This window comes from Eubalaena glacialis, chromosome 6 (genome assembly GCF_028564815.1).
Source record: "Eubalaena glacialis isolate mEubGla1 chromosome 6, mEubGla1.1.hap2.+ XY, whole genome shotgun sequence".
Lineage (NCBI taxonomy): Eukaryota > Metazoa > Chordata > Mammalia > Artiodactyla > Balaenidae > Eubalaena > Eubalaena glacialis.
This window is the reverse complement of record NC_083721.1, coordinates 45,623,707-45,650,146: the sequence shown is the minus strand read 5'-3', so window position 1 is coordinate 45,650,146 and position 26,440 is coordinate 45,623,707.

Sequence of the window (26,440 nt, the reverse complement as noted above, 5' to 3'; positions counted from 1 at the left end):
AAATATTATTTTTAAAACACTTATTAAAAACTTACAACACACAAGGTTTGCTCATGTGCTTCAGAAAACCATATAAATCAGGATTAAGGTAAGGTGAACAAGGGCTGAAAAGAAGAACAGTTCTTTTGTTGCTTTTAATTCAGTTCTCTCTCTGCTTCGGTCTCTAGGATCGCTCCTTCCTGTGTCGACTTTCATCCACTGCCCCCACACTAATTCCCAGACCAGGTTTTCTCAATTTCAGCTGTATTGATATTTTGGGCCAGATAGTTTTTTGTTGTGGGAGAATGTCCTGTATATTGTAGGATGTTTATCAGGATACATGGCCTCCATTCACCAGATGGCAGTAGCATATCCTATACTTTGCCCCCAGCTCTGAAAACCAAAAGTGCCTCCTGTCATTGCCATATGTTCCATGGATAGCCAAATCAACATGGTTGAGAACCACTGCTATAGACTATCATCCATCTTCTGAATTAGTGTCTAATTCTCTCAGTTACACATTTAACACATATATTCAAATGTCAATAAATATACCAACACACTTAACCTTTTCCTAGATTATTTATACTCTCCAGCTTTTTATCCTATTTGAAGCTCTCACTACCCTCTAGAAATAGAAGATTCTGCCCTATGTCCCCATATCCTGCAGAAAACATATTAAAAAGATTCTTCTCTCCCTTTACAACACTTTCAGTCAGTTTTATTTCTCCTTTATTTAAAAATTCCTCCAATTGCAGATCGAATTTTCTCATTATACTGTTACTTTTCCACATTCTAATGGCTAATTTCCAAATCACTTCAATTTATTGAGAGGTTTGGCACCTTCCTCTTTCCCTCAACCCCTGCTCACTCTAAAGGAACCTCAAAAACACAGATTATGTCTAACCAAGAACCAAAACTGCAGGAACAAAATTTCTGATGTTACTGCTTCATACCACTACATCCATTCATTTCTTTTGTTCTGTGAAATCTCTTCCCTATATTTCTTTAAACTTGTCTCCTACATCCTCATACTTCAGTTAGTCATTTCAAACTTTCTTTCTAAATACTTTCAACAAAATCATTCCCAGTCTTTGTCCCTAGCCTTTATTTACTACTTTATCCATTTAATTTATCAAGTAGTATTCTGTCAGTGTAATGTTTTAAGATTAGATTTAAAAAGATTAGATTTAACTATAGTGTTGAAAAGTCTTCTATTGCTTCCTTTGCCTGAAAAATGAGGCCTAAACACAGTTGTATGGCCATTTGAAGGCCTTTTGATTTGGTTCTTGTGCAACTGTGAACTTATCTTCTACATGTGATCTCCATACATATTTATCTTCTACATATGATCTCTTACATATGTTCTCTCAGCACTCTAAATTTTTTTCCTGAGCTTCTTTCTGATATTTATTTGTGCTATAATAATATGGTTTTGTTGCACAAAATAAAACCTCAAACTCCAGTAACTTACAACTATAAACATTTATTTCTCACATAATTGACTTAGGCACCTCTACTCTAGGCTGCAGTTTTTAAGCTCTGGGTTTTCTCTGCCTTCTTCTTTCAACCAACTTATTCTTTTCATGGACAGCATATGAGAATGATTAAAAATATATGATGCCTCTTAGCATTAGCACTATTGTTTCATCCCGTATTTCATCAGTCGAAGTAAGTCAAATGGTCAGGCCCAGAGCCAAGGATTGGAGAAGTACCTACTGCCTAAGATGACACCACAGCAAGCATATAAATCAAGGAAGGGTGAAGAATTGGGAAACAAAAAGCCAGTCACTTTTATGCCTCTGTACCTTTGTATATATTCTTCTCTCTGCCTCAATAATCGTCCATCACTACCTTTGCAATCTGGTAAACTCCTAATCATCATACAACATGCAGTTAAATATTATATTTGAAGCTTTTCCCTTTTCAAACAGGCAAACTAAATTTCCCCCTTTTTTTTGCTACCATAGTACTTCATGCATTCTCCTTCTATAGCTGTTTTATTAAATCATTAAAGTGCAGAAAAACTATTTTTATCCATGTACCTGACTCCTCCACTGAGCTTATAGGAAATTCTTTAGGTTAGGAGATAGGTATTCCCTTTGTTGTTGGCCCATGGTATGTACCTAACAAAAGCTGTTGAAAGATTAGATAAATTTAACTTCATTCATATGGACGGACAATATCTCTGGTCATATATATGAGGTATAAAAATCATTGTGGATAAGAAAGTAACAGGAAAAATAGAGAGGAACTATTTTTTTCTACTGTAAGACCCAAATTGATTGTATTGTCCTGTAGGACTTTTAAGAATATTTAGTGGCTCTAAGCTTATTTTCAAACTCATAAACCAATCTCTAAGAAGAAGACATATTGTACAAATGCAAAAGAGAGGTTTTATAATTGTGGAAGCTGCTCAGATATGGATAAAATACTGGACATAAAGACATGTGAAACACAAAGAGAGATAATAGCTGAAGATCATGCTGAAACTTTACCCGTATCTTCATTACTCAATAATATAATTTCAATTCTTCTTACTTATCTTTAATTTTTATTTGATCTCCAAAATAAAGTCAGAAAAAATCTAACAAAGTCAGGGAGAAGCTCTGAAAAAATAACATTTAGAAATTTTATTCCTTGTTTGTTAAAATAAAGAACTGCATTTAGGTTAGTTTCCTTTGGAAAGATGGTTATATCTATTATACCAGAGATAAGGATGAAAGTGAGATGTGTGGTGCAATTACATTTATCACTGAGATAATCAACTGGGCCTGTAACTAAGTGAATGCTAGTTAGATTCGTGGGGAAAAAGAAAAAAAACAAACAAAACACAAACTACTGGGCTTCCCTGGTGGTGCAGTGGTTAAGAATCCACCTGCCAATGCAGAGGACACAGGTTCGAGATCTGGTCTGGGAAGATCCCACATGCCGCAGAGCAACTAAGCCTGTGTGCCACAACTACTGAGCCTGAGCTCTAGAGTCTGAAAGCCACAACTACTGAAGCCTGCATGCCTAGAGCCCGTGCTCCGCAACAAGAGAAGCCACCACAATGAGAAGCCGGCGCACTGCAACGAAGAGTAGCCCGTGCTCCCCGTAACTAGAGAAAGCCCGCGCGCAGTAACAAAGACCCAACGCAGCCAAAAATAAAATTAAAATTAAAAAATAAATTAATTAAAAACAAAAAAACATAAAAAAACAAAAAAACCCCAAACTACTGAATTAGTATACTATATAGAAACATACATTGGTTTTTAACTTTTATCTTTAGACATAATTTAGTCTTATGTCTAAACTCTACACTCAAACAAAAGTGATTTAAAAAGAATAACCAAACTTCCAGAAATTCTCATTAGTGGTAATGGTATTAAGGAGTATATGAGGTATTTTAAGTGTATTTATTATTTTACATCTTTTTGTTCTATAGCTTTTCCTAATAAGGTAACAAAACTTTCTATGTTCAAGTTTTAAATAACAAAACAATATTTGCATTATATAAGCTGTTTTACTTGAATATTGAAACAGTGACTATGACTAAATAGATTACAGTCAGGCTACAAATCTATCAGTAAGTAAAATCAATACGAACCACAAAGTTACTAGATTTATGGTTCTAACTAATTTATAATGGTGCACAGATGACTAGTTCCTATTGTAAAGTATTATATTTACTCATTATAAGATGAATATATTGCAATTAGTTATTTAATTAGATTTTCATACGTTATTTTCTTAGTTACAAATGAGACCTGTTATGATCGTTCTTTCTTCCCCAAAACAATATATTATATTCTTAATCTTCAACATATCATTCCCTAGACAAATTTTAGAGTAAATGTGGAGCAAAGAATTTTTCTGAATAAAATTTGCAACTCATCATAACTACAAAAAATCCTGTTTCCTAAGGCAAATAAAGTATTGATACGAACCAGAGTATCTCATTAAATATAATTCTGAGGTTGGACATTTGCTATAATAGTTACTTTTTTGATCATCATGCTTCCATGAACAAAATCTTCTAATTCAGTGAGAACTGGCAGAAGAATCCAAGATGTTGTACATTCAAATGTAAATGGAAAACAAAAGAGACACACAAGATGAGTTATACCGTTACATTGCTCAACATCTTGAGGTTTTACTGAACCTCACAATTACCTTCCTATGAAATAAAAGATATTGCTTGAAAGGAACTATGTAGTTTTATATATATTACTTCAAATTTATTATGGTTGAACAGCTTGAGAGGAAAAATGCTCTTGTAATAGAAAAAACAATACTGGCTTTTTCTTCCTGATACATATAATTTCTGTGATGATACTTGCTAGTCTGGGTAGATCATTTTTATTCAACCTTTATAAAACTATACTTGCTATAAAACAGTTTTAGGTAGTCAAGATTTTACACAGTATATCTGTTTAAAATACATGTAGTTCATTTGAGCATACTACATGCATCAACAAATTTTAAAAATGAAGATTTTATTGTTACTGTTGCTTTAGATCTGTTGTTTGCTCTTTTCCTTCTTCCTTTCAGTGTTCTTATAAATATTTAGATTTATTTTTTAAGTGTTTACGGTTATTTTTAAAAATAACATATATAGTTTAATCTCAGTATTTATCAATACTAGTAAATGAATTACTACAATTGCCTAAGCAATAATTAAATATAATTTACTAAGGAGTATATAAATTTATTCCAAGGAATAAAGTACTACTTTCATAATAATTTAGAAGCCCATCATTCCACATATTCTTAAATTATATAGAAATAATCATTGAGAATGTAAGATTATTTAAAAGTGCAGACTTCAGTAAATCAAAATAGTTCAAAGTCATTGATTATTTAGGAGGTCATCTGATATGGACCCTGCTTCTAAATAAGCCTGCATTTTAAGAATACAAAGTAATATTTGCAAAGCATCTTTATTTCTAAGATTTCTGCCATTTCCTCTGTTAGAATCATGATGCTTCTGAGTGTAATAAAATATACTATGTCCTAGAATTACTCAACTTGCTCTCTGCCTCTATCATGGCGATAGTGAGGACAAACTACCATGTGGAGCAAAACTTACTTCCCGCCATGAGGATGAGCAGGAGAAATACTTCATAAAACTGTCCCAGAATTACCCTTTTAAACACTTCAGCCACTGGATTAAATGGCTTCCCTTCACCATTCTCTCCCCACATACTTAGAAGGTTTCTGCCCACCTTGACCAAACACCCCTGAGAAAGGGAGCTGGGGTAGATGGCTCTTTGACAACTCTTACAACTACTGATCAAGTATTGAGTTTGTCACTTCCACTCACTTTCTATTGGCAAAAACTAACATGAGTAAGCCCTACTTTACGGCCAGGGAAGAATTCTCCTTATACTACAAGTCACATGGCAATGGGTCAAAAATGTCACATGGTTATGCTTGAGTTCAAAAGTGGAAAAGTGCAAATATTCTTGGAATTAAAAGTGCAAATATTCTTGGACATTTGTGAACAGACCAAACATTACTACATAGTCTTTGAGTTGGTGGCAGAAACATTTTGTTAAGAACAACAGTTGAAATTTTTTGTTTGGAAAAAATTCTACAATGGTAAAAAATTTAAGTCACATATTTTTTGTAGGTTAGCCCCAAATTAATTCAGAATTTACTTTTTTGTGGCAACACAATTATTTAATATTGTTGGAAAAAATTGATAACTTAGAAGGGAGTTTCATACGTAAATTAGTTGTGGGTTGAAAAGGGTGCCCAAAGGTTATCTCATTCATTGGAATTTTTAAAACTGATTTCTCAAGAATGAATCATATCTATCTACTCACCTACCTACCTATCTATATATATAATCTATATACCTAGATTATATAATATATTATTATAATGTTATATATAATAAAATTATATAGATAATATTATATTTTAAATTACCCAATAGTTTCTTCTTTCACAGTACTTTTGCTGGACATTGTTGGTTAGATAACCCAAGAGCTAGTTATTCTCAACATATTCTCAATTGCTAATCTTTAAATATTAAGGCAAAAACATACAACTAAATATATTCTCTGCTGAAGTGCATCTAAGGTTGGCCATGGTTCCAGTTCTGACAGATTAGATGGATATGTAAATGAAAATCAGCTTGGATATTTTTCTTACTCTCATTGATGAATGAGATAAAAGTCACATTTGCTTCTGACCCCACCCCATTCCTGCTTCTGAATATCTTCATCATTCATCATGCTAGGATCTGGAGTTACTGGCAACCATGGAACAAAATATTGGAGAAGAGGACAGAGAGAAAAATGTAGATTTTTGATGATGTGTAGAGAGGTTGCCTGCTTGAATGTTTGGAACAGCCTACATCTAAATTTCTTTTTATGTGAGGAAAAATTTCAGACCCCCGGCACCTTGTTTGAATCGCTGCTACTTCTATTCACTTTTACTCACAAGCATTGCTATCTGGTACATTGTTCTCAGGAACTATCAGACTTAAAACTATCTTTGTGTCTATTAAAGTTAAAACCATCTCTGTAAGCATTTGTCTACTTTGCTGAAAGAGAATCATGATTTCCACCAGTTTCTAAGAAACCATAACCTAATTCATTTCCATGAATCAATGTCTCTTCACATATATCACTTCCATCACAAATTTTCATATATATATATATATAATATAGGTCATAACAAATCCTTATAATATTACACAGGTAATAGCAAGTTAATATCAAAGCATTATAACCCAAGAGCAATATAAATATTATTTATTCAAAACACTGTTTCTTTTTCTTACTAGTTTTATATTAAAAAATGAAGAGAGATATTCTTCTCTTCTAAGGAAATTGATCAACATGGATATAAGCACGGCTTTTTAGAAGCCCCTGGCATATTTTATAATTGCATTGGTAATATTAAAATACTCAAATACTCAAGTGCTTGATTTAGAGCGTATTGATCTAGTACTTATTCAATTATTGCTAATGTATTATGTTTGCCTGTAGTGATGTACAAATTGTGTCTTGTTAAAAAGAATAATGGCTTACAGTGCAGAAAATGGCCTCCTTCATTTCTGCCAGTTGTTATCTAGATTAGGTTCAGTTTACATAGTGGAGCAATTCCAGAGGGTGAATTGGAATAATCTAGATGCTCAGTTTAAAATCCCAAAACCTTTTTACTTAAAAAGAAAAAAAAGGTGTTTTGTATTTGTTTAGGACATTTATTCTTTTCAAAAGACTTTCATATATATTACCTTATTGACTCTAAGAACAATTTTATGTTTATTTAAAATATTAACTCTATTTTGTAAGTGAGGAAATCAGAGATGTTGAGTAATTGCTAAAGCTCATCTTGTTAATAAATGGCAAATCCAGACATGAATACAGAATCTTTGACTCCAGCCTTATGATCTTTTGAAGGCAAAAAGAGTTTTGTGAAGAAATATTCTATAAAGTTTTAAAGATCTTCTTGTCTTTGACTTTCAGCATTTTTGCTATGGTGTATCCCTTTGTGGGTTACACAAAGGGATAATAAATAATAGAGTTTGTTGAGCTTCTAGATGTGTAGGTTATCATTTTTCACTAAATTTGGGGATTATTCAGCCATTATTTCTTTGAGGTGCCCCTCCCCCACTTCCAGCTCTCTCTTTTCCTTCTGATGGTCCCATTACATGTATGTTGGTGTTCTTATTGGTGTCCCATGTTTCTGAGACTCTCCTCTTTTCCTTGGCTTGCATAATTTCTATCAGTCTATCTTGAAATGCATTTGTTCTTTCTTTTGCCAGTTCATATTTAATCTTTCGCCTCTCTAGTGAATTTTTTATTTCTGTTGTTGCTTTTCAACATCATAATTTGAATTTGGTTCTTTTTTATAATTCTTATCTCTTTATTGATATTATCTATTTGATGCATCATTGTCAGCATATTTACCTTTATTTCATTAATCATAGTTTTCTTTAGTTTTGTGAACATATTTATATTGATTACTCTAAAATCTTTTTTCTGACTAATCTGATATGTGCTGTCTGTCACAGTTGGCTGCTCTTTTTTCAGTGCATGGGTCAAATTTTGCATGTCTGTAATTTTTTTTTTGGAAACTGGACATTTTAGATAATATATTGCAGCTACTCTGGGCCGGCTGGTAAGCTGGGGGCCCCAGGAACAGGCTGGGTACTATGTCCTGCAGGGCTCCAGAGCCCTCACCAAGATGAGAGGAAGAGTTCTTGGTTCAAATAACACAGAGTCTTGCCTATCTTAACAAATTTTTATAGATTTTCTTGGACAGATAATTTCTTCATGTGTTGATCACTCTTAGGACCATTGCCAGAGACTTTAAGGGGTTGTAGTCTTTAGTTTTCACCAGTTTCACTGAGAAATGAGTCAACAGCACTTCCTCATACATGCCATAAGTTGATCCCATCTACAATAATTTGGATGTTTATTTGTAGATAGACCTAAAGTGATATGAGATTTGCTAATTTGATTAGAGGCTTTAAAAAAGCACTGTAATGAGTCAGAGTTTTGCATATAGTTCTGGTGTGAATGATGTAATTTGTTAACTTAGGTATGCTTCTATGCTTTTATGCAAGAGAAAATATGTGAAAATATAAATAGAGTTTGAATCTGTGATTATAATGTAATATGCACATTTCAAAATATTTGTGGAAATTTAAATATTCTGTAATTTTTTTGACAGAGAATAATGACTAAGGTAGGACAAACTAATTTACATAAATTATCCTAAACGACAATAGATGTAGAAATCAGTGTTTTTATGTATAAATTTGATATTTTTATTTCTTTCTCTAAACTTCAGCCAATTTTTAATCTTTTACTGTGATAACTACAATACTGAAGTGCAATCACAAGAATAAGTTAAGGTCAGATTAAGATTCGGGAAAAATATATTTTTGTACAGATATTAAATCTATTCTGATAAGTGTCCAAAAGAGGATTCTCTTTTGAATAAATAAAAGCAAAAAAAAAACACTCAGAATAATTTCTTAAATATTATTCAAGAGAACAATAGGATCTGATTTTCTGACAATTTTCTAGCTACAAAGTTATTTTTATAAATCCGTGTCTCAGCCATATTTTAGGCTGCTAACATAAACATGTTCTAAACACTTCCATTATAGAATGAAGTATAAAAATAATTTTTCTATAAGTTAGTTTTTGTATTGTTAAAAAGCAAAATTCAGCTGAGTAAATTTGAAGATCTAAGTGACTTTATTCAACTATTCACGAATCAGGCAACATCCCATCTTAGCAAGCAGGAAGGGTTTCAAGGAGTTGTAAAAAGTGGAAGGTTCATTTAGGCAGAAAGAGGGTGGAACGAGGAAGTTAAAAAGTGGATTATTTTGGGTTACCTTCCCTTAGGGGAAGGCAGGAAGCCTTAGGCAGATTACCGAGTGCTGATCAGGATTTTCCAGACTGATTGGTTGAAAATTTCACTCCAGGAAGAGGCTGCAATTACATTAGGTACTAAGTCTTGGTGGGGCTTAGCACAAGTGACTCTATTTTGAGCTTGATGTTTCTTTTTAACACTATTCTAGTTAACTATTCATTTGAAAAACAACTGGAAATATAGCATAAGAAATTAACTACAAAAATAAATAATGTGCATAGGTTTTACTGTTTATATAGCATTTATTTATATAATCTTATTTAAGCTTACCAACAATCACATGAGTGATAGTATTATGGCAAATTATTTATTTAGCCCCCCAGAAATGTTTACTGTCATTCATACAGCTAACATATAATTGAGCAAGTTTTTTGAAAGAGGCACCATGCTAGGTTCCTGAGGGAAAAAACATTTTAGAATAATATATTTCCCCCTAAAAGGAGCTATTAGTAACTGAAAGGTATAGATATATAGTTGACCCTTGAACAATGCCAGGTTGGGGTGCTAACCCCCCTCACAGTTGAAAATCTGCATATAACTTTATGGTCCTTCCTCCCTATTCACATCTGTAGATTCAGCCAACCTCAGATCATAAGTACTGTAGTATGTATGTATTGAAGAAAATCCATGTGTAAGTGTACCTGCACAGTTAAAACTCATGTTGTTCAAGGGCCAACTATATATAAAATTTGATTCAAGGCTAAAAGACTCTGTAATGAGTCAGAGTTTTGCATATAGTTCTGGTGCGAATGATGTAGTTTGTTAACTTAGATATGCTTCTATGCTTTCAGTGTAAAAGAAAATATGTGAAAATATAAATAGAGTCTGAATCTCTGATTATAAATATAAATATGCAAATTTAAAACGATTTATTGAAATTTAAATATCCTGTAATTTGGTTTTGAGAGAGGATGATGACTAAGGGAGGACAAAATAATTTAAATAAAAGAAATTATTCTAAATGACAATAGATGTGAAAATCTATTGTCTTGTGTGTGTGTATATATAAATAGTCTTCTAATTACCTAACATTACAACTATCTTCTAAAAGGTAAACTGGCATGTTGCTTTACTGCTCAGAGAATGGGAAAAATAAATAGAAATTCAGATAAAATATAAATATTCTGTTTGTGGGAAAATAGCACTTTGAAACTGAATGATACTACGTAGAATTTAAAGAAATATTTTCCCACTTCAGTTCTTAACTCATTGTCATTAAAGAGCCAAAGATAAATTAGCATGAACCAAATGTGTGGCACCTAATAAAGGATTTTGTTTCCAACTTTAATAATAAAGTCCCACTTTTCTATAAGAATCAATAAACGCATTTTAAAAAATTATTCCATTTTAAGTCCAGTACTACTTTGTTCACACTTTTTGAGACTGTATTAAATTAGTAGTTTTGTTTACTTGATAAAATCACATCCCATAGCTATAAAGTTTAGGGAAAAAATACAACTATAATAGATCTTTTTTTGAGAATCTAAAAGAGACTAAAATGAGTTTTTTATATCAAATCAATGTTGACAGACACATAGAAAATTTAAAAAATGAATTGAAAAATATAATTCACTTAACAAATAGTTACAGTATTGAGTGTTTACTATGTGTAAAGTACTGATCTAAAATGCTTTCCTTTATTAATACTCTCAATTCCATATATTTTGGAACGTTTAATGCAACTCTGGGCTGTAGTTTGTTCCAGTGAGATATCTGAGTTCAAGGAATATTTGACTTCTAATCCTAAATTTCTCTTTTGCTCCATTAACTGGTACTTCAGGGATAGTGTTCTCATGGGGTTTAAAGTAGGCTGAATTCTGGAAGAAAATAATGAATTAAACAATGAAGCTTTTCTCTTTAGCCTCAGGAAAGAGAAAATTCTAGCATTTAAATGACTGTTTCCATGTTCCAGACGTTGTTCGAATAATTTCACATATTAACTTGTTTAATAAGCACAACCAGCCCTATGCGGTGGGTCATGATTACACCCATTTAAAAAGAGATGTTATGTGACTTTCTGAAGTCACAGAGCAGGTGAGCCCAGTTTGTCTGGCTTCAGAGTCCCTGCTTTTCCTTCTTTACTGCACAGCCTGTGAACCTGTAAAAGGTATTTCTGTGATTTTGGATGCCTTCATTTTTTATCACTTTGGAAGCCAGGCTTATCTTTTCATGATTCAACTTCCCATTTTTGTATTTGGTAATTCCTTAAACAAGGAGGGGAGAAGAGCTTCTCTCATTTTACCAACTGTAGCCCAACTCCTCCTATATAACTTCTAAATGAGGAAATAGAATACATATTTTTAGACTCTTCTCATGGAAAGAGACGTGAGACTCATGATTATTTCCCTGAACTTTATCAATATAGTAACTTAACTGGACTTTGAAACTTCCTTTATTCTTTAAGTTGGTTAGTAATGAAAGTAGCCCTTTCTGAACCCTTGCATAGTTTTAACCTTAGTCTAAGTCATCATCATCTTTTGCCTGTATTTGTATCTAATAGCTTCCTACTTCTCCCTCCCACCCTAGTCCCTTTTTAAGTCTACATGCAAAACCCTTGCCAAAGCCATCCTGCCAAGGCAAGATTATGCCATTCCTGCTCAAAATCCACAGAGAGTTTGCATATCACTTAGAGTAAAAATTTACCCCCTTTGCTCTACCCTATTCCTTTCCTGCTATCCTCCTCCTCCTCCTGGTTGGCCTCATTACGGTTCATTTGTGCTTGCCAAGCGCATGCATGATTCAGGGCATTGTTCCTTGTTCTTTCATCTGCCTGGAATGCACTTCTTTCCAGTATCCACATATTTCACTTTCTCTTTTCCTTCAGGTTTTAAAGCATCTCCTCAGTAGTGCCTTCTCTCTCTCCATCTCTGCCTAAAGTGTTGTATCTTCATGACTGCAATTTCTATCTCCCTTTCTGCTTTATTTTTTTTTCTTTAGAAAACATCAATATCTGAATTACTATGTTTTTCGTTTACTTATTTTGCTTCCTTGTAAATGATGCTTTTTTTATCCATCGCTGGAGCCTCTGCATGGAAAACAAAAACTATCATATAATAAGAGCTTAAAAACTTATTTGCTGAGTGAATAAAGAATGAACTGTCAGGTAGGCACAATACTGAGTTAAGCTGGCACACTCTAAGGCAATATATTTCAAAACAATGTGAAAAAAAGAAGTTTTACCCATTCTGGCAAAAAAAGTCAGACTAATTTTTAATTCTTATTTAAATTTTTCTTGCAACTGTTTGGTGTTTTACTGCTGCTGAGGTTGGTTGATCCAGGGGAACACATAGGGACTGTGAGATGTGCCCATACGATACCTTAACTATCTCATCTTGGCCTGTGATCACTTCTCTCTTTAACTCTGCTCATGGACTTTGTACAGCAATACAAATCATCGACTGCTTGTAAGAAAAATATTGTCATTCCCTTCACTCTATAGAAACCCCTTTGAGAAGAGTCTACTGAATGTTTTTCTAATTTTTTTTTAACCCTGCATCTATAGTGTTCCTGTCATACTCCAAGGGCCTTACAACACAAAAAGAATCAGACAAAACAGACTGAGACTAAAAACAGACCTTTCTGTTTTGATATTTATCATGCTTTCTCATGGCTTCCCAACTCTGAATGTCTTTCTCTTGTCTTGATTTCCTTCCTCTTGTCTTGATTTCCTTCCTCTTTTATCCCCTACCCCTCCTGCTACATCTTCCCTCTCAAGCTGTAAGGACCATGTTAGTTTTGTTTACCACTGGATACCTTGTAACCTCCTCCTGGGTCTGAATGTGATAGGTGACTAATATTTGGTGACTGACAACCTTCAAGGCATCCTTCAGGCCTTCAGGAGGACTTGGGTGCTGAGGTCCTTCTTTTTAGTGTTGTGCTCATCATGGTTGAAGCAAATATTTGCAGTCATGGACTTTAACTTCCTTAACTTGAAACTTTTGAGAACAGTATTTTTTTTTTTTAACAACACTTCTGGCTTTACACTTTGTGATCAGTAAATATTAGCTAGGTGAAAGAACAAATGTTAGAGTCACATGCAAAATCCAGAAATGGTAAATGTGAGCAAGAATATATTTTCCCATATGATAGAGCTTTAAAACTATTTTAGATTGTAGCAGGAAATTTATTATCAGGCTGCTTAAAAAAAAGCCATTCTAATAACATAAGCATTTTTACATAAAAAATCACCCTGTATGAGCATGTGTGATTTTCCAAAAAGTGACTGATTATCTAGATATTGAACACAAAAGAAGAAAGGAAGAGTGGGATAAACAGAGAGGTGAGGAGAGAAAAAAATTAAAATAAAGTAAAAAAAAATAGAGTACATGAAAATCTTAAAATGAAAAAAGTAAATTATGGGGTTTGAAACCAAGAACCAAATGGATAGGATTTGACCTAAGGGAAGAGCGACAATGCTTCATTTGTGGAGGAATTAAAACAAAAGGTAGAGTAGAGCTGATTACATTTTCTTTCAGTATAATTCTAGGCTTTGCATAAAACCAAAAGTTTGTCAAAATTACTTTATATATTTGAGAATAAAAGTTACAATTTTAATTACTTTACCCACAAAAATAAGAATAGCACAATACTTTTAGACAAAGACTAAGCTTTATGAATGCCATGCTTTATTTCAACAATATTCATAACATTAATGTATAAAACTCAACCCTTAGCTCATTTTCTACTGGGTATTACATGCATTGTAGAAATTCTTTAAAGAGGAAGTGTTTTTCGTTGTGTAACTTTTCAATTACACCAATTTATAGGAACGTTAGAACTATAATTTTCCATAACAATCTTTGAGCAAAAATAAATTCAAGTTCAGCTATGTTTCACACAGTGTTTTAAGCAATCAAAATCAAGTGTTCCTCCCTATTTCTATCATCTTTCTGTTCAACAAATTACCAAGCACAACATTTATTCACTTTTATGATGAAACCTAAGAAACTTCATTAGGAATCTAGGGTTTTTATTAAGTACTGTTTTTTGTGCTAAGCCCTGAGTTAGGAACTAGGGATCTAGACAAAAATGTGGTTCAGCCCTTGACTTCCAAGAGCTCAATCATTATTAAAAGGTATATGTAGACGTATAAATTGCAATATAACCTGGTAGGTTTAAAATTGTGGTAAAGCTCTTACAAGATGAGGGAGCATAAAGGTGACCCCATATAAATGAGATGCGAAGATCTTTGGGGAGGAAGTCATGTTTATGTTGTTCTCTAGTACTATCAGTTGTTTTTCTGTTATTCAGTGGCAGGGAGAGAGGAAGTGTTCTAGACGAAAATAGTGCAAAACCACTGAGTAAGAAAGAATAAATATGAAGACTGCTGCAAGTATAGTGTGGCTGAATTTGAGGTAGTTGCTAGGGAAGTTGCTGAGGGAAAAGATACCCTGAAGATACAAGGGAGCAAACTTTGACAGGGTGTAAGGGCCATGTGTCTGGAGCTCAGCTGAGGTGGGAGCTGGGCAGCTGTGCTGTCAGGTGTCTGAGTAGCTGGTTAAAGAATGAAAGAGTTAAGCCTTTAGTCACTTACTATGATGGTATAACAAGGAGCTAAAACAAGGGAAAGCATGGACTCTCTCTGTTCCATTTTCCCCTGCGGAATGGTACACAGGTCAAAGGTCACATGGATCAGAGTAGACATGGGGGGATGGGTCATCTCACGGTTGAGGGAGTCACAATAAAAGGCTCTGGCAGTTTTATGGACCCTAAGGTAGGGGAAGAGTACGAGGCACAGGTGAGAGGGAAGGGGTTGGAGTGGAAAATCAGTAGGTATTGAGTCAGAGTGTATAAAAGTGTGTGTTTGGTTCCAGAGCACTGCAATAAATGAATAATGTAATAAAGTGAGTCACATGAATGTTTTGGTTTCCCAGTGCATATAAAAGTTATATTTACACTATATTGGAGTCTATTAAATGTGCAATAGCATTATGTCTAAAAAAACAATGTCCATACCTTAATTAATTACTTAATTTTTTTTAAGGAAGTCGTACTTTTTAGAAATTAATTAATTTATTTTTGGCTGCATTGTTGGGTCTTCGTTGCTGTGCACGGGCTTTCTCTCATTGCGGCGAGCGGGGGCTACTCTTCATTGCGGTGCGCGGGCTTCTCATTGCGGTGGCTTCTCTTGTTGCGGAGCACAGGTTCTAGGCGCAGGCTTCAGTAGTTGTGGCTCACGGGATCTAGAGCACAGGCTCAGTAGTTGTGGCACACGGGGCTTAGTTGCTCCGCGGTATGTGGTATCTCCCTGGACCAGGGCTTGAACCCGTGTCCCCTGCATTAGCAGACGGATTCTTAACCACTGCGCCACCAGGAAAGTCCCCATACCTTAATTAAAAAAAAAACTTTATTGCTAAAAAATGCTAATCCTCATTTGAGCTTTCAGTAAGTCATAATCTTTTTGCAATAGTAACATAAAAAATCACTGATCACAGATCACTGTAACAAATATAATAATACTGAAAAAGTTTGAAATATTGAGGGATTTATCAATAAGTGATGCAGAGACACAAAGTGAGCGATGCTGTTGGAAAAATGGCACTGATAGACCTGTTCGATGTAAGGGTGCCACAAACCTTCAATTTATAAAAAATGCAATATCTACAAAGCACAATAAAGTGATGTGCAATAAAACAAAGTATGCCTTACGGTACTGGGTTTGCTTCGTCCCCCACGTTTATACTTGTTGCCCCGTCTTTTCCATTAAGTAATGGTTGGGAAGTGGGAAATGAGGTCCAGAGTTCTGATGTATTTATTAAGAATTCCTATTTGATATTTTTTCTTGGTCCTCCCAGGGCTGCTTTCAATCTCTGATATGGGGATAGTAGGATCAGTAGAGTTTTTTTTAATAATATTAGGGCTCTGAGATCCATTGCATAGCTGGCTTTCTAGATACTTGTTTCTGCAGTTGAAATGATTAAAAGTATTTGGATTAGGATACTGTATTTATTTTAAAAAGCAGCAGCGTTACAAGTGTTACATCCTAATTTATCACAAATCAATGTGTTTAATCATGAGTTGATATATTTATACATGTATTCACATTTGAAGAAATATTAGTGACTAGTCATAGTCTAAAAGTATAGCATATGATTTTGGAGTTGCTATGGTAACTTGTTTTCTTGGAAAATCCAATAGACGTGTGGAAACCTGCAGTGGTTGCTTATCAGCTGTTGGAGAAACAGCACTGCATCCTATTTTTTTAAAGGTCTGTTTATTCATTGACTTCATTGTAAATTGTCATACATTTTCTTTATGAAGTATTTTCAATTAACATCAACTGAAAAGAAAACACAAAACATTAATAGTTAATGTCAGTAAAAGTAATATTAGAAAATTATATTTCCCCAGTTATCTATAAAGTATTTATTGTTAAAATATTTTATAAGAATAAGTCTGAAAAAATAGAAACTATGCTATATACATTTTTTTTTTTCCTAACAGAGGCAGAAAGCTATTTTCTGGTTGCAATTATTGTCAGGATTATACTATGGACTAGCCAAGGTGACATATAGGGTTTGGGTTACATTGATAGTTTTTGCTAAGTATCCCAAAATTTAGTGGCCTAAAACAACTGTTTGACAGCTCATGATTCTTTGGATTCTTTGGTTTGGGAATTTGGTCTGAGCTTAGCTTGGCATTCCTCTGCTGGACTTGCCTAGCTCATTCGTGTAGCTGTATTTATCTGCTGGGTCAGCTAGTGGCTTGTTGATCCTGGATGACCTCATTCATGTGTCATGGTTGCCTTGAGTTACTTCACATGGTAATTGCATTTCAAAAGCACAAGAGAGGATAAGCCCTGTGAGCAAACACTCTTCAAGTTTCTTGCTGTATCACATTTGATATTGTCCCATTGGCCAAAGCACTTCATGGCCAGTCTCAGATCTGTGGGAAGAAATGGACAAGGGCATAGATGCAAAAAGGGGAAATATGATTACCATCCTGAAAACAATTTGTTTTTTTTCATTCTCTGGCTGCACTAATCTAAATCTCTTTCATGGGGAAATATGTTCAACTTCCTCCAAAAGTTGAATTTCCTAATTACATCCATCAAATCAAGTTCAGATGAAGACAAGATTTCTTGAATAAGGCTCCTCAGTGAGCTTTCTGGTGTGGCTGCACTTCACATGGTGCCTAGTTTCAAACAAATTCCAGACAGGGCAAGCCCCAATGTATGAGAACTTTATAATTTCTGCTTATGTTATGCTTGCTAAAGTCCCATTGCCCAAAGCAATCACATGGCCAAACCCAGAGACAGTGGAAGAAACAACAAAATTGGATGAATCTTGAGGGCATTATACTAAGTGAAATGAGTCAGAGCAAGGCAAATACTGTAGATCTCATTTGTGGAATTTTTTAAAAAAATCCAAATTCATGCAGCATGTAGAATGGTGGTTGCTAGGGTTTGGGGAGCATAGAAGAAATGGAAAGGTGTTGGTCAAAGGAAACAACTTCCAGTTATAAACTGAATAAAATCTAGGGTTCTAATTTTCAGCATGGTGACTATACTTAACAATGGAGTTTTATATACATGAAAATTGCTAAGGGAATAAAATTTAAATATTCTGATCACACACACACACACACAAACAAACAAACAAAAAGCCAAAATGCTGTAATTACGTGAGGTGATGGATATGTTAACTAACTTTATCGTGGTAATAATTTTACAATATATATGTGTAGCAAATGATCACATTGTACACCTTAAAGTTATACAATGTTATATGTCAATTATATCTCATTAAAACTGGAAAAAAATAAGAAAACATATCCACAAGTACAGAGTAATACTTGTCAGAGAATTTCCTATTTTCCGTACAAAATTTTTAATTAAATAAAACACTAAGAAAGATATTTTCATGAAAAGGTATACAATACAGATTTTTCAGAAATGAAAAATAAGTATAAACTAATAACTGGAAGAAATTTAGAATATAATAAAAATCCTACTCTTAAAAGAAACATAAAGATTATAAAAATTTACATGTCCAGATTACATTTAAGGGAAGATAATTCACAATGTAAAACTCTTAAAGCATGGAAAAGTTGAAAAATTAAACATTTAATTTTTCAAGATAAGATAACTCAAATCAAAACTCTACAAAGATAACAAAAGCAAATTAAAATACAGACCAAATTAATTTGTGTATATTAATTCAGCATTCCTAAATAAAGTGTCCTCAAGTTTCATGTCAGGCATGCTTAAAGAAGAAGCATCCTGAAGAAGTAAGCATTAATCCGAAATGCAAGATTGATCATTAGACAGTGTTATCAATGTAACTCACTGTGATATGTTCCTTGGATTTACCAAGAAGTTAACATGATTAAATACGCATTATAGCAAATGTTCTGAGAAATAAGGATTCTTCAAAAAATTAAAACTAGAACATATGATCCAGCAATTACACTTCTGGGTATTTATTCAAGGGAAACAATAAGACTAACTCAAAAAAGATATCTACATCTCCACGTTTATTGCAGCATTATTTAGAATAGCCAAGACGTGGAAACATAAGTGTCCATCAATGGATGAGTGGATAAGGAAAATGTGGTATATATAGTGGAACATTATTCAGCCATAAAAAAGAAGAAAATCCTGCCATTTGCAACAATATGGATGAGCCTTGAGGGCATTATGCTAAGTGAAATGGACCAGACAGAGAAAGACAAATAACATATGATTTCACTTATATGTGGAATCTAAAAACAAAGCAAAACAAAAACCAAAACACCAAACTCATAGATACAGAGAACAGATTGGTGGTTGCCAGAGGTAGTAGTGAGGAATGGGTGAAAAGGGGGAAGTTATGCAAAAGGTACAAGCTTTCAGTTCCAAAATAAATGTCTTGTGGATGTAATATATAGCATGGTGACTATATTAACAGTACTGTATTGTATATTTGAAAGTTGCTAAGAGAGTAGATCTTAAAAGTTTTCACTACAAAGAAAATAAATGAAACTGTATGTGGTGATGGATGTTAACTAGACTTATTGTGGTGATCGTTGTACATGTATACATGTATTGAAGCATCATGTTATAACCTGAAACTAATGTAATGTTACATGTCAATTATATCTCAAAAAAAGAAGATATAATAATGGCCAAAAGCACATGAAAAGGTGTTCAATATCATTACTCATCAAGAAAATGCAAATTAAACCACAATGACATACTGTTTCACATCACAGAATGGAAAAAAAAAGGGAAGAAAGAAACAGGGGTTACAAAGAAACTTTCAAAATTTTGAGAAAATTTTTATAGGAGAAATTTACACTAAACATTATATTTATCAAATAGATTCATTCTAATTAAAGTCACAAATAGGAAAAGATGCCACTCGTTTTACTAATATTCAAGGTGATAGTGGCGGTCCTAACAGATATGTTAAGGAAAGAAAAAAATGTGAAGTATGAATATTGTGAAGGGAAAGTTAAATTCTCATTATTTTCAGATGATATGCTTGTTTCCGTAGAAAACTCAATACAATCAACTAACAAAAAAATGTGATTTAAGATAGTTCAGGGACTTTCCCTGGTGGTCCAGTGGTAAAGAATCTGCCTCCCAATGCAGGGGACGCGGGTTCGATCCCTGGTTGGGGAACTAAGATCACACATGCTGCGGGTCAACTAAGCCTGCGTGCCACACCTACTGAGCTCGCGCTCCTCAACTAGAGAGCCTGTGTGCCGCCAACTACAGAGCCCACGCGCTCTGGAACCTGCGCAGCACAGCTACAGAGCCCACGCGCCCTGCATCCTGTGCGCCACAACTAGAGAAGAGAAAAAAACCCACACGCCACAACTAGAGAGAAGCCCGCTCGCTGCAGTGAAAGATACCGCATGCCTCAACAAAGGTCCCGCATACTGCAACTAAGACCTGATGAAGCCAAAAAGAAAATAAATAAATAAATAAATAATAAATAAATCTTAAAAAAAAAAGATAGTCCAGCAACGTGGCCAGAAGCTGGATCAAAATAAGAAAATCAATAATTTGCCTATACAAGAGTAACCAATTAAAAAGTGTAATAGAAGAGATCCCAAAACAATTGAGAAAAAATTTATAGACTGTCTAGTAACATAGCTAATAAGAAATGCATAGGCCCTTTTTTGGAAAAATTACAAAACACTATTGAAGGGAATAAAAGTAGTCCTAAATAAATAGAAATATAAACCAGTTTAATAGATACAAAACTCTATATTTTAAAGATATCAATTATATTCCATGTTAGTCTATAAAGTTACTACTCTCCTAATCAAAATTGCAACAGTTTCTTTCTCTGGAAATTGAATGGAGTTTTGAATACTTCTTACACTTGCAGATAGAAGTGTGATTGTGTAAGTACAGGCCAGACAAATTTTAGAGAGAAGAAAATGCAGGCCTAGGAAGAGGAAGGATTTGAATTTGTCTTCTGAGCTATCAAAACTTTTTTTAAAGTATTGTAATGAAAATACTATAATAACAGAACTGAAGGACAAATCAAAAATTGCAGCATTACGGAAAATCACGAAATAAACACGAGTAGATGCACGTTAGTATACAGTCAAGGTGGCTTTCAAATGGAGGGATATAATGGAATATTTAGTTAGTAAAATTAGGACAATTCATAACTTATTTAGAAAAAAATCAAAATGAGATCTCAACTTCAACAAGTATTAAATGTTAGATTAAAAAAATCTCTAAAGTATTGAGGAAAAATTTCAACTAAATTTAGGACACATATTTTCTTGTATAATTTTAAAGATTGAAGAATAGATTCTTACCTCTGTGATATGATAGAACTTCTTACATAAGACAAAATTTTTATAGAAAAACATTTAAAAGGCAATACAACCTGGAAAAGTAATTCATTTTGGGAGTAGATCAGTCATGACTTCAGGCAAGAGGCCACATTTGAATTAAGCTTGATATGGATTTTGAACAGAAGATATTCTGGAACAACTTAAAATAAAAGAATAGAGGCATAAAGTTGTGTGTCAGGTTTGAAAAATTGTCCACAGTGGTCAAAATTGGCCATCTGCTTAGCTCCTGTAAAAGAACAAATTACTGTTACAGGAAATTAAGTTATAGTACAGGAGGAAGTCCTTACCTTCTTATGGGTTCTGGTCATTCAAATAAATACATTTGCACATCGTTGTAAATGTTTTGTATTTAATTTCCATCAAATGAAATTGGAATATGTAAACTGGCTAATATATAAACCCTGTTGTAGCATACTGTATCAAATTAAACATTCATTTATATTTTATTTGGTATGCTATTGCAATTTACTAATAGGGAAACTGAAGGTAAGTTTCATTATTATCAAAAACCAGAAACAGAATTTATATATGCTGATTCTAGTACCTAATAACTGTTTATAATGTAATATTTTGCCTATATTATGATAATACATATTGCTTTCTAGGTTAAATTTACGTGATTTTTAAAATGGATATAAAATGTGCACACAGTGATATAAAATTCTGTAAGAAAGTTTTCCCATCTGCCTTGTCTATGCTAAACAGGAGAATGTTGTAGCCACACTGAGGCAGAGTTCTGTGTTACACCACTAAAAATTCCTAGTTTCCTGCCCCCTGCTAAAATGGCTCAGGAGGTTTTCCTGTTCAAACTTTAGGCTATATCCCGATAGTATCTTCATTGTTTAAGATAAAAAGAGGACAAAAAGTTTTACTGTAATTAATAAGTGTTATGGGACTTTGCTTGGAATGTTTGCTAAGGACAACCACTGAAGTGTTTTCTTGAGTCACCTTCTAATAACATTTTCTTTTCAAGCCTCTGTGCCATTCATCTGAGGGAAAAGCAGACAATTCTGATTGTTTAGATTAAAGAAAGCCAGTATTTTAGTGGGGATAACTTTGCTCCATATAATCAAAGAGAACAGTTTGGTGGAAGCATGTTGCTGACATATTTCTCTAGGGGAACACATTCTGTTTCTGAGGTACTGCTGCTCAGATTCATATATACTATCCAGATGTGTTCCCCTTTAACACATTTTCCAATAATTAGCCACAGCCAGAGAAATATCCCAATACCCAATGATATATTGATAAGGACACATATTTATGAACTGGGATTTTAATGCAGTATCTTTATGACTTCATTTTTAGAATAATAGGTTATATGCCTCAGAGATAACCAAGGGGAAATTTGCAGTGTCTCTGGGAGTTAAACAAAACTAACTGGAAAGGATTTAGTTTTAGATTAAGAATATGTGTGATAAAAAGTAATCTATTTGACAAATTCTGTATGTTGTTCCATATACATGTTGTACACTATAATGAGGTAACTGATTTTCTAGATTATTTTGAGAGGTATAGAAGGTCAGTAAAACATTCTAAAAATGATTTATTGGATAATTGAAAAATACTTTACTAAGGGCATGTATATATATAAAATGCCTCTCAAAATAATGCCATGATAATAGAGGTTATGTATGAGAAAAATTCTATTTCCAAAACAATGTGAGAAAGGAAATGATAGACAGGAAATAACAGTATTATGTTGTGAGTTTATGAGCATTATGATGAAAATGTTTGCCTTCAGGGTATATTGCAAGGATTAAGATATTTGGTCTAATTCTTGAAAACTATCCACTCATTTTTACTCTCTAGGTGAATCAGTCTGAATCTTAAAAACATGAACAATTTTAAACTAGGGATTTATGGGTACATTTCCTAGAATATGTCTACAATTATAAAATCCTTGAGGCAATTTTAGATTCCTCAAGCACATTCTGAAAATAATTGACACTTTCATAGACCACTGAATCATATTAGTTATGCATTTTAATACACAGTAAACTCTTGTTCACATGGAATGGTAAATTGGAATTAGTTTGGTTACTGAGAGTTACAGTATAATCCATACATACATTATGAATTTTCAAAGAATTAGAATATAGTCAAATATATTTGACATAAAATCTGTACTAATTTAATCTGCCATTTTTGACTGTTATTTTGCTCCTCTGATGATACATTTATATGGTACTTGGCAGAAGACTAATAATGTACTCTAGCATATAAATTTCTTTTAAAACCAAAACCATAATAAATTATTAGCTACATTTTTCTTTTACTTGAAAATGTCCACTGTGAAGTTATGCTTGCAATTTTGTTTAGGCCATCAAATATGTTGAGCTTCTCCTATTCTGCTCTTTTTATACTCTCTATTGCTCATTCCTCAAACCTCCTGTATCTCCAAGAGTCTAACTCTCAGCTGTATCTTCACTTCCTACGTTATATGTATGTGTGTATATATGTATAAATATTTGTATGTATATATGTGCTTGTATTTCTGCTCATCTTTACTTCCTACTTCCTTTGTTTGTCTTTTCCACATCTAATATTTCTCACATTATTTCACATCTACCAATCTGCATTATCCAACTCATTGTTTCATCAATTTTATCCTTCCTTTTCATATACTACTACTTTTTCCTCTATATTTGTCTATTTCCATGATCTATGACTGCTTTCAAGCCACCCTCATTCTAAAAATAAAGATAAGACAATGTTTTTCATTATTCTTGCCTTTCTGTCTGGTTAAATTCTTAGTTATATTTCTAGACTACAGAATTTTTTTTTTTAAAGCCTCCTTGTACCCAACACTAATCTTGAATTCCTGGACTCTCTTTTATGATTCATCCTTACCTTTTTACTAAAACTGCTTTATTGAAGTTCACCTGTGACTACCTGATGGTCAGATCCAATAGCTTATTTTCAAAGAAAAAGAGGGCTAAGTAAAGTCAAATGAAGCACCCACTTCCACAAACAACTTTTGTATTAGGCAGGTGACCATTGCTGCACTAGTAAACACACCTGAATATACACAATAGCTTAAATATGATAGAAGTAGTCATTCTTGTAAAGCCCCTATTGAGAGTTCTTCTTTGGTGTGTGCCTTTCTTCCAAGTCATGAAACAGGGACTCAGCCATTCCCATCTTGTGGCTCTACCATTTTCAGCACATGGATCCAATATTACTCTGTTCATCTGTGTAAAGCTGTTGGAAGAGTAAAGAGGATGAGATTGTGTGTGAGAGGTTTACGTGGTCTGACCTAAATACCACTTCCACTCATACTCCATTGACTAGAACTTAGCCTTAAGACACATTTAATTTCAAAAGAAGGTGGTAAATATAATCTGTGTCCACAAAGAACAGAAAATGAATTTGATGAGCATGTGCCCAGTCCCTGCCACATCAAAATTTTCATTCTGAAATTTTTGTTTCTTCTATCTACCTCCTTAATTTTTAAATTCTCTCATTAGGTGTGAAGATTTCAAATGGGACCCTAGCTATGGTTAACATGATCATTCCCTTCCTCTAACAGTGAATGACAAGACAGAACATTCCATTACAAAGAACAACCAAGACTGTCAGCTGACTATCACAGAGTAATAAAATCTTTGCAAAATAGAGATTAATTTTCATCTCAAGTTATCATGTATGGCCCAACATTGTTTGAGGAATCCACAGAGGCCTCCTTTATCCTCTTCAGTTCTACTCCTTAATCACTAAAAGGGCATAAAGAGGTTTTATTCTCACATCCAGGTACTTTCACACTGATAGCCTCTCCTCTAGAGGCTCACTCTGCCCATCCCTCTTCTTCCACTCCTTTCATTCTCAGTTCACATAATAAATTATTATGGTTAACATGCTTAGAGATTAATATCTATTTAGTACATTTTAGTATTACTGCTTTCCAATAGCCAGAGAAAACACAATTGCCTTTTCGTTATATATTTTAAAATATATACATTGTAGTGTGAGTTTATTCTGAGCCATTCCTTTATAGACAGGTAATTCCATTTATCATATATTTGTTATAGAGTCTTCATTTGTTTCAATGTGGGAGAGAGGCATACATCATACTGCAGTTTAGTTTTAGAAGATTGTAAATATATATTTGTTGAATAAATTTCCTGTTTCAATTTTTCTGATTATTTTAGCACTTGTGAATATTAGCATAATTTAAAAAAATTATCCAGAGGACAGTGCTTTGCTAATTATAAAGAAAGGAAAAAGCAACAATATGTTATGTTAGTCTAATTAACTTGATCATTGTAATAGTCAAGCATTACCTAGGACCAAAGTTATATTTTTGCATAGCTAATCCAGTTAAATTGTCTTCATTGATTTGTGCCTGCCAAGATTCCCAAATCTTCATTTACATTGTTTAAGGAGCAAGATATGTTATTCCATTTTATTTCACTTAGATTTTTTTTCAAAAATAAATGATGTATTTCCTCTATTCTGGGGAAGTGGAATCTATAGAAAAGTAATTTACTGTCCAAAATTCCCTTAAAAATCCATCAGCTTGAAAGATCAGTTTTATTTAGCATTTCAAGTTTCAAGAGTCAGAAGAACAAAAAAAAAGCATATTCTCAATGGTTAGTTCTATTGAAAAAGATTTTGAGTTGTTCCATTTCAATTGGATGGTAACTTTTTTTTAAAAGAAGTTTTCAATTCACCCTCTGTTGCATCTGATATTGCTTCTAAATTAGCACTAAAGAAGGAATGAGTTTGAGATAATAGAATGGTTCTTAAAGTACAAAGAATATAACATGAATTTGTGAAAATTGTTCTCACTGAGTTAAAGAATCCTATAATTTTAGCAGGATTGAAATTATGCAGACATAGAATTATATTTTTTGAATGTAAAAAAATATAAATTGTTACCTCTTCATTGAATTCAATTTAGTGGCAGATTTAGATATAGCACCATTGGTGTATGTTCATCTATTTCAGGGGTATCAATTTCTATGTGATTACTTGATTTAATTTAGTTGTGAAAAATTCATGGTTGAAAATCAATTTTATTATAAGTAGAGTGATCATACAGCTTGCTTTACTTTGGAAAGTGCAGAATTTTACCATGATAGTGCTGTATAATCATTAATAAATCCTCCCTTTACTCTTAGGAGGTCCTAATTTGAATAAATTATATACTTATTATAGATGATACATTATGTAACTGCCCTAATCTTAAAAAAGCAAAACTTTTGAAAAAGTATAAATATTATACATTATATAATTTATGAGTTACTCAAAGGTAATGAAGGAAACACTTTATTTT